This window comes from Arvicanthis niloticus, chromosome 6 (assembly GCF_011762505.2).
Source record: "Arvicanthis niloticus isolate mArvNil1 chromosome 6, mArvNil1.pat.X, whole genome shotgun sequence".
NCBI classification, from domain to species: domain Eukaryota; kingdom Metazoa; phylum Chordata; class Mammalia; order Rodentia; family Muridae; genus Arvicanthis; species Arvicanthis niloticus.
Genome location: NC_047663.1, coordinates 77,542,864 through 77,558,352, shown reverse-complemented (window position 1 = coordinate 77,558,352; position 15,489 = coordinate 77,542,864). Strand labels below are relative to the sequence as shown.

At 40.9% G+C, this 15,489-nt stretch overlaps 1 protein-coding gene and 1 long non-coding RNA gene across 2 annotated transcripts in view; one reads left to right on the top strand and one right to left on the bottom strand.

Moving 5' to 3' along the window:
• Nucleotides 1-7,929, bottom strand: part of LOC143442833 (uncharacterized) — an 82,382-nt gene extending 74,453 nt beyond the window's left edge. The window contains exon 1 of the long non-coding RNA XR_013111358.1: nt 7,847-7,929. This is a non-coding gene — a long non-coding RNA (uncharacterized LOC143442833). The remainder of the gene's footprint in view (nt 1-7,846) is intronic.
• Nucleotides 5,886-15,489, top strand: part of Atp10b (ATPase phospholipid transporting 10B (putative)) — a 281,854-nt gene continuing 272,250 nt past the window's right edge. The window contains exon 1 of the mRNA XM_034506566.2: nt 5,886-6,124. The gene's annotated coding sequence lies outside the window, so the exon portion shown is untranslated. The remainder of the gene's footprint in view (nt 6,125-15,489) is intronic.

The following is a 15,489-nucleotide window of genomic DNA, read 5'->3' as shown; positions in this document are numbered from 1 at the left end:
CATACTATTTTCTCCCCTTAAAACTCTATTAGAAAGGTCCTCACCCAGCCAGGTAAAATCAGACTGAGAACCTACAGAGTGAGCAGCAGAATAAGAAAGACTGAGAGCATTGCTGTCTGAAAGATCATGACTTAAGTTCCTTACTGGTTGTATGATCTTACATTAGTCACTTAGAGCCTCTGGGCCTCACATTATTCTACTGTAGAATGGTGAGTTGTCACAGCTTGTTGGGTTGCATGAACTCATGTATACAAGAGACCTACTGAGCTTCCACTTGTTGGATTTCCCTGAATCCATGTCTTGTTATTTAATATTGCCAATTCCTAAAGCATGCACAGGGACATAGATGCTTAAGAATATCCCTTTTGAAGAAGAGTTTTGAATCAGTATCTCTCAACCCTTGACAGAGAGCAATTCCTTCTATAGGGCTTGTTACGTTAGGCATTGGTAAGTCCAATTCCCAGGCTTTCTGATCCATGAAGAACAGGATAGGACTGCCAAGTAAATCTTAACAAGCTCCCGGATGGCAGAGATAATTTCTATCCTCAACCCAAATGCAAAGATTATCATTAAAGCATCATTACATATACCAAACACACAGAACCTAGATAATTCTTTGGCACTTAGCAAGTGCTCAATATGCGTAAACATTACTTTAGGGTCCTCTAAGTAAAGCAATGAGAGGAAATGCAATTTTCTATAGAACAAACCCAGATTGCTTTCAGTAGTAGTAGCTCCTTGATAAACACTTCAGAGACTCAATGCTTCTCATTCACTCACTACTTTCGAAAAGTGCACTCTTCTCTTGGGAATTAAAGTTGCTTTCTTCTACTTAACTTTCATTTTGAAGATGTTCCAGTATACCATATGTTTAAAGAGTAACCCTGGATCTTCTAAATGTGTGCTACTAGAAATGCAAATACAGAAGAATGCCTGTGGACTTTTTTTCAGGCAAATAAGGTTTTGCTCAAGAAGTAAGTCATCTGTCTCTGTTTTCACCAAAGACGCAAAGAAAAGAAGAGCTGAAACAGGCCTGAAAAAAAATGATTTGAAGATATAATTTTTTTTTTTAGAAAAATGCTTCATTGTGGGGTTGACTACGCATCAGAACAACCATGCAAAAGACCACAGGATGTGGACCAGCTTGCATCTCAAGAGTGTCTTAATATCAGCATCAGGTAAACTACAAGTCTCCACCTCTTCCATTTAACCATGTACAAGGATGCTTTTTTTTTTTTTAAGTCCCAGTAAAATTCTAGACACTGCTACCATTTACACACTTCTGAGAATAACTAGGATAATTCTGCCTTAGTAATAAGAAAGAAAATGAAGCATTCTAGCTTGGCCTCACATAAGAAGGCTCATAACCTCCTTCTTAGGAATCATTTTTCCATAGCTTGTTTCTTAGGACTCCTGAAGAACTGAAAGTTGAGTTGGCTTTGTGACATCTGAGTCATCCACTAATTCTTTTAACCATTCACTGACAAGCGTTTGCTGGCTCCTGGAACACTGATGCCAACTCACTTGATCTTGGTCTCTCTCTTCACAGGCATAATAGTTTTAGTGGTGGAGATATTCTTGTCTAACACCGAGATTTAAAAAACAATTACTATTGGTACAGAGGATACGAATTGTCTATGGTGAGTGTCAAGGTGTATCTTCCAGGCTTCTCCCCCAGACTGTTCAGTAGGTACAGGGTGAAGCCAGAATCTTAATTTTTTACAATCTTTTCAAAGACCTAACACATCCTGAAAACACTGCCCTGTTAAAGTGCTTCATTCTTTGCAAATGGATTTCTCATGCAGTCCCCTAAGTGGAAGCAAGACAGATTGTATTCCCTTCCATTTTAATAAAGGAGTGAGTCAAAATTAAATCTCTGTGCTTCACTTGTTTCCTCTGGTATTTCAAAGGCCTGTGGGGAGCGTTTTTAATTAAGTAATTCATGGTGAGAACACCTGTTCAGGTACAACTTGGATTTATTTGGAAAACAATGATTAAAAACCAAAGTCCCACTGTTACTTGGAGGAGATAAGTATCTTGTTTGTTTGAAAGTATAGATAATATTTGCAATGCAGGAGAGGACCATAGGTATGTGTGTTCAACTGCATGCAGATCAAAAGCAAACCATTAACCCACAGTGAGAAGACCAAGCTATAGTCTCAAAGAACTATTCCATTCACTGATGGTGGCTGTGTGTAGTACTGTGATAAAGACAATCCTGATATCATACTTCTTTTGTGTAGAAACACTGTGGGGTGAATATTTAGCATTCCAAGCATCATCGGTCCCTGCTCCTTCTAGTCAAGGGTACAAGTGAGGACAAACCAAAGGTAACAAGGGCCCAGAGTTAGAACAATTCCAAGATAGAGAAATCGGCAACCTCCAATCCACCTGAGGCCTTCAGGGACTGTGAAAGACTTTCCAACACTAATTCTACTGTCCCAGAAAGCAAGACTACATCTATAAGAGCTGATTTCTTTCTCCCTCTCTGCATTCCCCACTGGCACAGTCAAATGTTCTGCTAATGGTCTTTATGTGTTCTAAGGCATTTGCCCTCCCCCTGCAACAGGAGAGGTGGGGAATGTAGGCACACTGTACATTGTCAGTGAAGCTTGACAAGACACTAGCACAACCTACAACAGGAGAGACATTAAATACAAAACTTAGTTTCTTAAGAAAAGTTAACTGGATTCACGACACATTTACAATGGTTAGAAGTTTTTAGACTCCGGCTTGGTAGTAAAAAAAAAAAAAAAAACAAAAAAAACAGAGGTGAAGTATCTGTGCTTTTGTCAAATCAGAATACTTTGCATTACTAATCTATGCTAGTAGAGTTGAAAGTTAGTTTGAGATGATCAACGTAAAGCATGACTCCAAGAAGCATTTAAAGTAATGCTTGATCTCCATTCTCTTGTTTATCCACACAGCAAATCTCTGCAACTGAGTCATCTGTCAACTGAAAAAACACATCTGTGTGCCAATGTGTCTCACCATTTGGCATCTTCTGAACTATGGCGCATACAAAGCACAGAGGGAGTGCTCACTGGTGATCAAAAGACATCTAATTCCTTAAGATAACATCCTCACCTTACAGGGTCACAAAGTGATGTGAGCCATGTTGTATGGCTCTGTCCACATCCTTACTGGCTTCTTGCAGAAAGCAAGGACTATGTTGCATTGACTCTGACAAAGCAGTCAGGCCAAGAGTGAATTCTAAACATCTGCTACAAAGGATTGGTTTGAATCAAGAGATCCTTTCTCTGATAAAAGCACAGAGGAATAATGATGAGTATTGAAGTATAGCTTTATTTTTCAAACGCAAAATAAAAACAGTATTTTCCCTTGATAAAATGATAAAATTGACAACATGAAGTGTGTGAAATCAGGGCTGGCAAACCCTGCACTGGAGTCATGCATAGTTAGTTACTTTTCTTGAGAGGAAGTCATAAACATGGCCCAATGACAATGATAGTTGTCATATATTATCAGACAAAAATACCCATCTAAAAATTATGTGAGTGCTGCCAAATATAGAGGACTTGTAGAACTTTTATAAAGTGGGACATTTTAAAAAACTAAACATTAAAACAACCTGGAACTGGGTAAGTTATGCTCTAACCAAATGACTCAATTGTAACTGGGAGAATAAAAGCTTAAAAATAAAACACTGATTAAAAACTAATCCTTCTCAAGATGGAGAAAAAAAAAACAGATCAGGGACACCTAAGTAGGGAAAGAAAATGAACAAAACAGAAGGAGAATGGATAACTAATACTAGGATGTTTGAAGACACCATGGGAACTATAGTATTTCATAACTACTTAAAATTACTATATGTATGTATATACGTTTATATGTGTATGTACAAATACATACATTTATATAGTTTCATTTAAGTCATGGCAACTGGGGAGATAATACCCCCTTCAAGAGATCTAAACAGATCTTAGGGAGCAAGACACATTTTCACCATGCCCTTTTTTGCCACTTCATGATACCAGCATGCTCCATAAAGAGCTGTCTCCTCCACAGAGCTTAGAAGAGTGTAAGAGCTACAGTCACCTCACAGCATCCTGGTGGTAAATCTTCGTGTCAGAAGCCATGTAGATTTAAAGATCATGTGTTACTGCAGCAAAAATGACCATGACACATAGAACACAGTCTTATTCTGGAATGGTTGACTCAATAGGACTGCCACACAATGTGAACTCAATTCCAATTCCAACCTCAATTTGTCAAATTCTTATAAATATGACTTCACAGCTCCAGGGACCTCTCTTAACATTTGTTATAACTGCAGTGTCGTAGCCATTGCATGATGGTCAGAGCACTATCTCCCATACTATATATTCCCTGAGAACAGGGGGGGTGTAACTTTATTTATTCACCACTGTTTCTTCTCAGCAGCCATCAATCTTTGATCCAAGCTAGGTACTTGAAAACATCAAAGAAAGTGCAGGCAACTTAAGAATTGAGCGTAGAGTTGAGAAGCATACATGCAACAAAACAAATGTTCTAGAACCTAGTGTATTACAAGTCAGAAAATACCAGAAGTCTTGAATAATGAAATTAGACACTTGTCTTGGAGCTCCTAAATAAACAATAAGAATAATAATGATAAAAATACTTTTGCTATTAAAAGTATCTTTCCTATTGATAGCATTGTAATAAGTATATTGTCATTGCTCCTGAGATTCGGTACTTCCAAAACCACTCAGCTATGAACTGAATGGAGCAAAGCTTTGGGACAGATCACCCTGAGAAACCCATAGGTCACATGGAGGTGGCAGGAGTGAGAGGCCTGATCTTCAAGTGGCACAAGGGCGACCTCTGTGCTGATGCAGTAGCTGTTGAGGACATCACTTGTAAGGCCATCTGTAGCTTTCACATCTCTGAGAATAAGAATGCCTAAGGGAGCTCACTTATGAGTTGAAAGAAGAATTAAGGTACTAGAGTCAGCTGGAAAATTCTTGTAAGAAGGTAACAATGGGGAACCTGACCCCCTATGTCTTAAGAAGAACCAAGAAATGCCAGGCAGCAAGACCACTGTGGGAATCGGGGAGGGGAATTTTTTAATTTCATAGTTCTGAAGCCTGAAAAAAAAATCCATATTTTAAATGTCCCAAATAATGCTCAGAAATCATAAAGTCTGGCAATCTCTGATCAAAAAAAGAGATAACGCAAATCTTGATTTCCAGAGATGGAAAGTAAAATTTTGTAGTGGAAACTGTACGGTAAGTACTACATTTTAAGAGTAATTTACGTCTTTATCTGTAAGACCACCCATGGATTCTATGGACCAGCCATTAGCTTGGGTGACTAACTGCAATGTAGTAACAGACACGACCTGCATTTGCTGGCCATTTCTTCCTCCTGGCCTCATCACTCTCAAGAGGCTACATGTAGAGCCACGTTAGGCTGGGTGGGCAGATTGGATGCTCATGATCTCTGCTGAGAATAATCTGAAACTAAGGGTGAAAATATGGCTCAGCTTGACCCTACAGGTGAAGCTCCCTTAGCCTGGGATGAAGCTCACCTGTAGTAGCTTCTGGGTTAAAACCCCCAAATTCTGATATTTAACCTTGATATGCACACAGTTGCTTAAACAAGCCTCAGAAATGGAAAAGTCTTTCCCATGGGCTGGCCAAAGTTTCAATTGCAGGAATCTATGCAGGCTGGCAGGGACCAAGGCCAACCAGGTATCAGTTAACAACCCTGCTTAAGCAGCTTCTCTGAGACAGTGAACTGGTTAGGCCAGTCCTGCCAGGAGCCAAGAAGGGAGAGGAGGGAGGAGGTTCTGGGATTGGAAGGGAGCCAAGAATGGATGAGGAAGGGTGGGACTTAGCAGGTTTCTGCAGCAGCTCACAAAAGAGTGAAGGAAATCGGGAAGGAGAAATCCTGCTCAGGTGTATAAATGTCAAGGCTGAACTTGTAGAAGTGGTTGGGGCTGCTCTGCCCAAACGAGAGACTTCAAAAGGAAGTTCTCCCTGGCATTCCTATTTGATGGTGTACCTGGGTGTGATACGGGAGTTCTTACTTCCTGATGTCCCAGCAAAATAAAGAATGACAAAGAGTGCTGACATCTACCATAGTGTGGGATCTTGCTGCAACCAGGAGAGAGGAGGTAAGACAGTGGGGCAGAAGGGAATGCTCTTTTCTCTTCAACTATCCCGTTTCTTTCTGGTCTCAAGTTGCAAGCTGAAATGAACCTAAGAGTCCTAGGTCCAGGGCCCAGAGTTGTGTCCACCTGTAATTCCAGGAACCCACATTCCTCTGTCTGTTTCAGATATTCTTGGCCTAAGCTAGCAGGCCCATGGCATATAGACACCTACCATATGAGAGCTATTGCAGATGGTGATGCTGTGACTAGAATTTCTTCACATTGGTGAATAGGCAGCCTTAGTAACTCGCCTAGTTACTCATGGTCTAACTACATGGTCTAAAACCTTTGCTACCCATTGTTTATAAGTGAGTTACCTGTATGGAGAGCCTATAGCACATAAGTTACCAGTCAATACTGGTATTCTGTCAGATCTCTTTACAAATACTTAGTGTAGGATTTAGAAAAGAAAATGAATATTTGTAAAAAATAAAATAATGTGTTATAGGACAGTGTATAATAAAATTAGTAATGGTGAAGGCTGATTGAAATCTTATCATATGTAAAGCATGACTATGAAATACATCCCATACTCTGTATTTGCATTGATGAGGCTGTCTCTAACCACTGGCTTCCTGGTTCAGGGTGCACAGAGTACATGCAGAACAACTTGGGGTTGTAAAGAGCCCTTTTCCAGGCAAAACCAAAATTATAGCATCACCCCTGTTTCCGTTCACATCCACTTACACAGGACTCAGGCTTTTCTGACCCTTTCATGTGGATGTGGAGACCACTGGCAACCTGTGGGAAGATTTATGCAGGACATGTGATCTGTGGCTTTGAGAACTCAGAGGCTGTACAGCTAAGGTAGGGGACTAATCTAGAAACTGTAGAACTGGAAACAGAAAGGGAAAGGAGATGTATTTGAGAAAGGATGAGCTGAATACTGCATTGGCATCCTGGGGCACCTAGAATTAAATCTCACCACCAGAGCATAGTTAAGAGACTCCTCTGGCATGGACCCACTATCTAGTCTCTGCTCATGGTAAATCAGTTAGGCTGGCTAATCCGTCCCTTCACAGGACCTATACACATGATCATCCCTCTGCCTAGAACACTTTTCCCCAGGCTTTCCTGTAACTGAATGCTCTTGTTCCACCAGGTTACAGCTTAGGTGTTGTTTATTCAGTGAACTCTTCCCAGATCATGGCATCTAAAATACAGTCTCCTTGACTGTCCATTGTCTTCTATAATGCTTGTCATTAACGGCTTCTCTTATTAAACTCTTGTTCTATTGCAGCGGTTCTCTACCTGTGGATCATGACCCCCACAGGGTACATCAGATATTCTGCATATCAGATATTTACATTATAATGCATAACAATAGAAAAATTACAGTTATAAACTAGCAATGAAATAATTTCTTATGGTTTGGGGTCACCACAACGCGAAGAACTGTATTAAAGAACCACAGCATTTGGACAGTTAAGAACCACTGCCCTAGTGGTACAAGAGTTTCAGGAGGACAGAAGTTTGCCTCTTTTTACCTACTGGGCACTTTCACATTCTTGGGGCTAAGCAAGATTGTTATTTTTATAGTAGATGCCCAGTTAATATTCAGTGGGTAAGTGGATAATAGAAAACATAAAGAGATTCTTAGGTTACTAGTTTGCCTCCCTCCCATTCAGCACCCCCACCCAAAAAGAGACAACTATGTGCCTCTAGAAACTGAAGGTGTTTCAATACCTGAAGAAACAGCTGGCTCCGTTCTCCCGTGACACAAGGAAAGTGGTTAAAAGGCACCAGCTAGACTTTGTTCCATGAGAAACAATCAGGAACAGAAAGACTAGCTGTTCAGGCCGTCATGATAAGCTGTACAACCTATGACTCACTGTAGTTTGCCCTTTCAGACAGGAGAGGTGGAAGGGGTCTCAATTGCCAGGGTACTTGTCATGCTGGTATACCAGAGAGCATGGACCACTTGTATCCATGTTTTCCAGGCCACCTCTGAAATTCATATCGGATTCCCTCATATATCAGATGCTTTGGGTGTCACTCGTTTTTAGGATGATGAGAGGATTATATTTGAGATCAGAGGATAAAAGCACTTTCTGTGGGCTCTGCTGATCTCTGAAACTGGTCTCTCCACTTCCCCTTATTTCTGCTCTCCACCAGTGGAGTGAAAGCCATGTTTCTAATAGCAAGTAAAGAGGGTAGATTCAAGTGGTAAAAGTGCTCTCCCAAATATTATTGGGATGGTGATATAGGAAGAAGCACAGTCTCTCTCTTGCCCTCAAGCTCCCAGCCCAGCAAGAGATGGGTAGCAGAATATACTTAAGAAAGTGTGTTGATTTTGGAGGATTTTGCTCGCAGAAAGGCTACAGTTGCGAAGTGAGGTTATCAGAGAGATGTCTTTGCAAGATTCCTTTTCCCAGACTGGTACCTCGAAAATCAAATCACATATCTTAATTAGCGCCTAATGCACTTACATTTCAGAAAAGCACAAGACAGTCTTGCATAGTTCTGTTTCTGGCATGCAGAAACTGTGGCTGGCACCATTTCACAGACTGCTGGGTTTTATGGGTCCCAGTGCGCCCTTCCATGTTCTTCATTGTAATGAATGTTAAGCTTTGCCAGCGTCAGCCCTGGCCCTGGCCTGTTTGATTTAAGAGACAGGTGATTCCCTGGGGGGAACTCTGTGAGTGTTTCTAAGATATTGTGTATGTTGTTCCATTCTGCCCACTTGCATAATTCTTGATTTGTAGAATTTTAGGGAAAAAAATAATTTTAATCAAGAAAATAAATGTTTGAATCAGTATCCAAGCCCGAGTCCTGTTGCTTTCTGGAGAAGCAGGGAGCCAAAAGGCAGTGCTATACATGAGGAGAGAGTCACAGTCGGTGTCTAAGTAATCCTTTCTCAATGGTGCCATGGTGACCGTAAGGGCAGAAATGGCAGTGATGCCTTGTTGAGACATTTCTAGTTTCAAAAGGCTTTTCTTCAAACACCTTATTTAGTTTCCATTCCTCTTGCTTCTGTATTGGAATAGAGAGACTGTAAGATTCGGAGGATGGAATACCATGTCATAGCAAGTGATAGATTCCAGAGTTGAACATGCACAGGTTAATACAAGAGTCTGAGTTCCTATACATCCAGGAAGGCAACAGCCTACTGTAAAGACCACCTAGAACTCATCTTTATGCAGGGTGTCAGCCAGTGACATGATGCCAAAGAGGATCATTGGAAATTATCAGCACATCCCACTCTCATCTTCCTTACCGAGGTTTGAAAATGTGTTGAAATGGGACTCCTTTTCTCTGGGCATGTCTTTATAACCTTTAATAACTTGACAAATGCTTTCATAAAGACAGACAGTGCATTTTTCAAGGGGAAACATAAAAATTAGCCCAGCTGTAGAATATAGAGTCTGTACAGTGGGAAACTGAACCATATTTACATTTCTAAACTTTTAGAAAAAAATTTAAGACACTTTATCCTACCAGAATAATGCTAATTATTTATTAATTGCTGCTTCATATGCAGCACTGATGGAGGGGCTTGCCTCACGTGATCTCATGTGCTAAGACAATTTATCATAGTGGCTAAAGAGTATAGGTTCACAGTTTTCAGTGCCTGGCTTTGTCGGTTCTTAGCTGTGTGATAGTGGATCAATATTTTCAGCCACTCTGTGTTTTCAGTTCCCATTGTGAAGTGAGGACACTTAATAAGCCTCTTTCCTAGGGATGTTGTATAGTTACATGAACTCATGCATGTGAATAGTATATGAGGTTACATTAATGATAATATACATATGTGTGTTGTGCATTTGTGTGTGTCCACATGCACACACATGTGCAATGCCCAGTGCATTGAGCTCTCAGATGTCTGTTCCTGCTGCTTTTTCCACTAATAATCCATGAGACGGGTCCTATGAGGATTTCTAGGGTTGAATACTGATGAATAGTTAGGTCAAATGGCTAAAATAAAAAAGACTTCCAACTTCTCTAATGGTCTTGATCCAGGACCTGCCCTCTTATTTCAGTTAAGGTCCCAAGCAGATGAATTCCTTTGAGAATCAAGTTTAATTAAATATATAGTCTAAAACCTGACTACCTTCCCTCGGTATTGGCAGGCACTTACTGGCCTTGCATTAGCAAGGGGCAGTGAGTGAAACAATTGATTGGGAATCAGTTATGGACCTAGAATTTCATCAAAGGCTTCAGAACTTTCTCCTCTGTTTAGAACTCTTTCCAGGGCCAGACAATGAGCCTTGCTTTGGGGTGAAAGTTCGTTCACTACAAGCAATCAAAGGAACTCCTGCTGCCAGGCTCAAGTGCAGGATATGATTGACTTGGTTTTCAAAGGAGCTTTCTTCTGTCTCTATGATAGCATTGTCCCACATGGCTCAAGTTGGTTAATATCAAATCTCTGCAGCTGTCACTCACCCCAGTACTGGTATTGAAAGAAATTGCCCTTAGGTCTTCCCTGGTCTACTTAAAGATTATTATTCATCTATGTGCTCTGTAAGCCATGTCAAAATTACCACTTAAAACTGGGGCTGTTTTCCTAAGTCGGTTCCCATACTTGCCTCTCCCAGAGTTCCATAGCCAGAAGAAGCCGTTCACTGTTCTACAGTCTACACACAGCATGCAGAGCTCTCTGAGAATTCCCAGGTACTAATAGTAATTAATAATTAAGAATAACTTCCTTTTATTGAATGTTTGCTGTGTGTGAATTTAATTGGTGCGTGTAATCTTAACTCAGCCACACTCTAGAGAACGTTCTTATCCATCTGACCCTCCATATTTTTTTTTGTTTTTTGTTTTGTTTTGTTTTTTTGTTTTTTTTGTTTTTTTTATTATTAGATATTTTATTTACACTTCAGATGACATCCCCTTTCCCCATTCCCCCCCCCTTAGAAAACCCCTATCCTATGCCCCCTTTTCCTTTTTGCATTTATACATTTTTTTTAAATAATGTTAATCATAAGCGTTATAAGTTTGGAATTGTTCAGAGGTGTAACCCACTGACCGATCAAGATATAACAACTATCTTTGACTGGTGGAGATACATGAATATCTGCCTCCCTGTCTCCCCACTCTTTCTCTCTTTCATCACCTAGCTTCTCCTATCCTTCTTCTCCTCCTCTTCTTACTCCTTTTCTTCCTCTCAGTACTCCTCCTACCTTAGCTCCTCCTACACATCACCCTTCCTGTTAAAATGAAACTTTTCTCTCAAAATACAATTAGAGCATAATTATGCCAATTTGTACCAGTGAGGTACAAGATAGTCCTAATACCCAGTCCATCATTTTGTTGACTAACCAGCACCTCTGTCATCTATCCTAACTAAAACATTTAGTTCTGAACCTGGCTTTAGGATGAATGTCAGCTGACGACCATCCACTCAAATCTTTTCTCTTACGGTAAATAGCTATAAGTTTTCAACCCCATCAGAAATCCAGAATGACTGAGTTAACTATAATTGTGGGAAGCACAAAGCATAGCTTGTAAAACTTAGTCAATTTATAGAGACCTCTGAACACCTGAAAAGCCCCTATACTACCAAACGTTGGAGCATCAAATCTTCAGCCTTCTGGCCCAGAATCATCTGACAGACCTTGGTGATGCAGGATTATTAAGGACTGATTACTCTGTCTAGGCAGATATAATCAGTCGACTATTCTGCATGTGTGTCCTTTACTGGACAGTAATTTGTCTGTAGATGGAGAGAGGCAATTCTTGCCTAGTGGCTGTTACCACACAACTGGAGTAACTCCAAGGATGCTCAATTTCTTCTTAGAATCCACGACAGGAAGCTGTCAGGAGCAGACAGGTCTCTAATCAATATGAACATTAATATATAAATATGTGTAGCATCAGTTCTATGGACTTCTGATGTTTTGAAAACCAACTATCCATGTAAGGTAACCTGGACTGTTTTCTGTTAACTCCTCTCAGCTATTTCTAAGTAAAATATGGAAAGCACCCTAACAATAAACTCAAAAATATGAATTTGCTATAGTCCCTTAACTCATAGGTTAACCGTCCCAAATCAGTTTAAAAAGTTAAAAAAGGGCTGGGTCTAGGCATTGCATTCCTAAATGTGTTATACAGGCACAATGCCCATGAGTGTATCAATATTCATCTCATTTTTATATTAATAAGAGGCTCGTACCAATGAAAACCTTAAATTTGAGATCAAAGTAAATTTTGTACCATTTAAGAATTTATAACTTCATCTTGATAATAATTATACAGATTTCTACCAGTAGGTTATGGCTATGCAGTAAGTCCTAGCTAATCCCCCCTGTTCCAACAAAACCACTACTTGTCCCTAGAAAGACAGACCATTATTAACCACATTAGTCCCCAAGCTCAGGGAATAGGGGCGCTGACTCTTCTTTAACTTCTTCAAGCTGATTAAGGGCGTTGAGATTTTAGAAGATGGGTGGGGGGGGGGAGAGTAAGTTGATAAGCCTCTGATGCTGTGTCTTCACTGAATCCAGATGGAATTCCAGGACATCAGAGGTTTGGGCAGGTCTGCTCAGTATGCTTGATGAGTAGCTACACCAAGGCTGTGTATTCTGCAATATACAATTCTCAGAACAAGTTTTAGTATCAAGAAAAAAAAAAAATTCCCACCCCCAGGGGGCTGACATTTTTTTTTTAAGATGTTGGTTCTGAAGACTTTTTTTTTCCCCACTTCTTAAAATTGGTTGTAGTATTTACGTTTCAGATTTTATCCCCTTAGCCTACTTCCTCCCACCACCCAGAAACCTATCCCATCCCCCTCCTCATGCTTCTATGAGGCAGTGACCACACCTACCCCCCTCACTATCCCCTCCCAGCCCTCACATCCCCCCCCCACTGTGTGTTTATTCATTCATTTTTCATTCATTTTTTTTATGGGACCAACCAAGAAACTCCTCTCCCACCTATGTCTGACAGGGCCATCCTCCCCTACATATACCTCTGGAGTCTTGGGTCCCTCCCTATGTGTTCCCAGGCTGGTGGTTTAGACCCTGGGGGGCTCTGGTTGTTTGGTATTGTTGCTTACCACCTGGGGTCAATAACCCTTTCTGCTCCTTCAGTCCTCTCACTAAGTTCTCCATTGGGAAACCCCTGATCATATCAGTGGTTAATTGTGAACATTGTCCTCTGAGTGTTTTAGTCTTTGGCTGACCTCTAAGGAGACAGCTATATCATGTTCCTCACATTATGCACTTCCAGCCATCCACAACAGTGTTTAGATTAGGTGGCTGTACATGGGGTGAATACCCAGGTGGAAAGGTCTCCTGATGGCCCCTCCTTCAGTTTCTGTTCCATGTTTTGTTTCCCTATTTGCTCCCTTGAGCATTTTTATTTCTCGTTCTAAGTAGAACTGAGGCATCCCCTCTTGGTCTTCCTTCTTCATGAGCTTCATGTGGTCTGTGGGTTGAGTCTTCGCTAATCCAAGCTTTTGGGCTAACATCCATGGAGATATGTTTGTGTAACTATCTTCTTTTGGGGTTTTTGGAAGATTACTTTCTTGCTTTTTCTAGGTTGTAGTTTCCCTCCTTGTGTTGGAGTTTTCCACCAATTATTCTTTGAAGTGCTGGATTTGTGTTGAGATACTGTGTAAATTTGGATTTGTCATGGAATATTTTGGTTTCTCCATCAATAATGATTGACAGTTTTGCTGGGTATAGTAGTCTGGGCTGGCATTTGTGTTCTCTTAGGGTCTGTATGATATCGGTCCAGGATCTTCTGGCTTTTATGGTCTCTGGTGAGAAGTCTGGTGTAATTCTTATAGGTCTGCCTTTATATGTTACTTTGCCTTTGTCCCTTACTGCTTTTAGTATTTTTTCTTTGTTTTGTATATTTGATGTTTTGACTATTATATGGCGGGAAGTATTTCTTTTCTGGTCTAAACTATTTGGAGTTCTGTAAGCTTCTTGTATATTTATGGACATCTCTTTCTTTAGGTTAGGGAAGTTTTCCTCTATAATTTTGTTGAGGATATTTACTGGTCCTTTTAGTTGGGAGTCTTCCCCCTCATCTATACCTATTATCCTTAGGTTTGGCCTTCTCATTGTGTCTTGGATTTCTTGTATATTTTGGGTTAGTAGCTTTTTGTATTTTGCTTTTTGTATTTTGTATTTTCTTTGACAGTTGTGTCAATGTTTTCCATGGTATCTTCTGCACATGAGATTCTCTCTTCCATCTCTTGTATTCTGTTGGTGATACTTGTGTCTATGACTCCTGATCTTTTTTTTAGGTTTTCTATCTCCAGGGTATTGTCCCTTTGTGATTTCTTTATTGTTTCTACTTCCATTTTTAGATCCTGCATGGTTCTGTTTAATTCCTTTTCCCGTTTGGTTGCATTTTCTTGAAATTCCTTAAGGGATTTTTGTGTTTCCTCTTTAAGGGTTTCTATCTGTCTACCAGTGCTCTCCTTAAGTTCTTTGAGAGTGTTATTTATGTCTTTCTTAAAGCCCTCTATCATCATCATGAGAAGTGATTTTAATTCTGATTCCTGCTTTTCTGGTGTGATGGGGTGTTCAGGGCTTGCTCTGATGGGGGAGCTGGGTTCTGATGATGCCATGTAACTTTGGTTTCTGTTGCTTACATTCTTGCTCTTGCCTTTTGCCATCTGGTTAACTCTAGTGCTGCCTGTACTTGCTGTCTCTGACTGAAGCCTGTCTTTCTAGTTATCTAGCTTGTGTCTGATCTCCTAGGGGTCCAGATGTCTCTGTGATCTTTTCCAGTTGCACTGATTACAGTGGTACCTCTAGGATGCCTCAGGATATGGTGCCTCCAAGGTAGTAGTCCAGCTAGGTGTCTGCTGTTCTGGGTGCAGTGTCTCCTCTAGAATATCTCAGGATATGTTGTCTGAAGCTCTGAGTTCATTTGTTCCTCTGTGGATCTGGATTAAGTGAACCTTCCAGTATGTCTCAGGTGGAATCCGGGGTCCACACAACAGCAGACCTGGCAGAGGTCTGATCTAGGCCTCAGATCTGAGAAGTAGTTTCTAAGACACTGTCCAAGTTAGAGCGCCTGGGATCCCTGCTTCCTCTGGGTTCTTGGATGTTGGGGGCAGAGCTGACACCCAAGATCTGCTCAGTGCTCTGGCCCAGACAGGAAGGAACCAGTGTTCCAGGCAGGGAGTGACTTCCTGGGTCCTTTTGGTTCCCAGTTACTCCCTGTTTAGGGCGGGCCCTGCTGTCTGCTTACCTAGGATACTGCCTGAGTTCGAGTGCCTGGGATCCCTGCTTCCTCTGGGTTCTTGGATGTTGGGGGCAGAGCTGCCACCCAAGGTCTGCTCAGTGCTCTGGCCCAGACCGGAAGCGACCCTCCATATTTTAAGGGAATCTGAAGTCCAGGGAGCACACAAACTTGGCCAAGGTCAT